This window comes from Myotis davidii, unplaced genomic scaffold (genome assembly GCF_000327345.1).
Source record: "Myotis davidii unplaced genomic scaffold, ASM32734v1 scaffold32, whole genome shotgun sequence".
Classification (NCBI taxonomy): Eukaryota; Metazoa; Chordata; class Mammalia; order Chiroptera; family Vespertilionidae; genus Myotis; species Myotis davidii.
The window spans coordinates 8,469,993-8,472,270 of NW_006286587.1; the positions used below are offsets into that span (position 1 = coordinate 8,469,993).

The following is a 2,278-nucleotide window of genomic DNA, read 5'->3' on the forward strand; positions in this document are numbered from 1 at the left end:
ACTGTGTCTGTATCGTCTGGGGCCGAGCAGCATGCTCTGCAAGCTAAGTGGGTTTGGAGGGGTCTAGGATTGGTCCCTGTCCTCCTTCCCTTCCATTGGCATGCATGAGCTCACTCATCTGATAGGATCACAGAGACTCATGGGGGTCCCTTAAATGTTCTTGGTGTTCACTGATGAAGACATGATCACATACATGTCTTCCTTCCCTCAATCTTTCATGACAGATAGGGGGAAATGAAACTGAATCTGATAACACACGTTACACAAGTTCCAGACCAGTATTTCCATGTGTACAAGAACAAGGTCCCTGGGCGTCCCCCTCCCACCGAGACTCTGATTCTGTAGGTCTGAAGGGGATCCACGGAACTGCATTTCCAACAAGTTCCCAAGTGCTGCTCAGGGTGTTGGTCTCTGGACCACTGTTTGAGGGACCAGGTCAAACGATTCTGAGTCTGGACCCACTTCAGCAGCATCAACACCGATGACTTTGTTAGAACCACAGGTTATCAGAGGTGTTGAGCCAGGATTTGCTTTTTCATTAGGTTCCCAAAATATTCAAGTGCACATGGCAAAGGCTGGCGAGGCACCTGGATGGACACTGATGAGAAAGACACAGTTACTCTACAGAGGGATGAAACCCAGGGCATGATGGCAGCAATGCTGTCCCATGCCTGCAGCCCTGCAGCTGTGGGGCGGTGGCCTGCCTGAACGGGGAGCAGGCGACCTGCTGAGAAGAGTGTCAATACCACCACGTGCATTCCTGTACCTGTTCTGAGCGTTTCACTGAGACTGTCAGTTGCCAGTGTTGTAAAATGAAGGTACTGAGAGCCAAGACAAACACATACATCAAGATACCTGTTCGTGGTGAAGAGCCCATTTTTGTTATTACGCAATGGATAGATGCTGCCCTGGCCAAGAGAAACCCTCTCGGCTGCAGAGCCCTTCTCCATGATCCCTGCACCTGGAAACAAAAGTGTCCCTGCCCTGGGAGGGTTATCAGTCCTAATCTGCCCACCAAACCCCTGTTCAACTGAGGGTCCCACACGGTGTGGTAGGATTAGGAGTTGGACCCAAAGGAGCAACTATTCAAGTGATTCAGCAGCAAACCCACGCATAATAGTAACTGAGCAGAGATAAGGAGCCTGTCTCCGAAGTAACTGGGATGCCTAGAAATAGAAATGCATACTGTTATGCATACAGGAAACTACACTGAGCTCAAAGAAGAGAACGATTTCCATTACAAAGGTACTGATAGAGCTTTGAAAGTGGCACTCTTAGCTCTGAGTGGCTCACCTCCAATCCAGCTCCTCCTAGCCTTGCAAGAATGATACCCAATTAGCGAAATGATAGTCGCAGTTCTCTGAGTAGGGGTTCCACAGATTCTACTAGAAACAATAGACTGGCTGACTTTATCCAACAAGCCCCTTTACCACAGGAAACTTTTGTTCTGGAGATACATTACCATCTCTGTAGGCTCAGAAGATCTTGCAGCTGATTCTCCTACCTTTAACTCTTTACCAACATCCATGCAAACTATTTGGACTCCATTTGAAGCAGTCAACCCACTCTCTGGCTTTGGGGGCCATCCTTCTGGTGACATGAAAACTCAGTGTAGAGGAAGTCTATCTCCTACATTTCCTGAGAGCATTGAACACCCATTTGCTTGGAGGATTAGGAGCGACCCACCTGGTACAGGCAACTATGTTGGCTTGGTTCCAATATATACCCCTGCTTTTTCTAAGGGTACTGATACTAGTAGTTACCCATCTTCCAATGGTGGAGGTTCCATCTCTAGCTCACCTCTAGAATTAAGACAAAAGCAGGACTGGTTGATTTGCTTTGACAATGAAGTTATTGCTGCCCTAGTGCCATGTGGCCACAACCTCTTCTTCATGGAATCTGCCAATAAGTTCTGAGAAAGAACACCATCATGTCCAGTTTGCCAGATGGAAATTACTCAGGCAATCCAAACTCACTCTTAACACATCCATATGCAGTATATACATGTACTGAATATATAAAAGATAATATACTACATATATATGTGTGTATATATATATTTATATAAATAATAAAAGCATAATATGCTAATTAGACCAGACAGCCAAGTGACCTTCTGAACGAAGCCAGGTCTGCGAGGGCCAAGCCCCCTGCACGCCACAGTATGGGGTCAATAATTCTCAATACTTTCATTGTCTTAAACCTGAGTTAAATAAACTCTCCAGGTCTTCTAAGCTTCCCTGGTTGCCCGATGGAGTGACCACATGACTGTTATGGT

At 46.4% G+C, this 2,278-nt stretch overlaps 1 pseudogene; it reads left to right on the plus strand.

The window, feature by feature from the left end:
• The first annotated feature begins 708 nt into the window (after nucleotides 1-708).
• LOC102771613 lies at nucleotides 709-1,982 on the plus strand (annotated as a pseudogene).
• The last annotated feature ends 296 nt before the right edge of the window (nucleotides 1,983-2,278 follow it).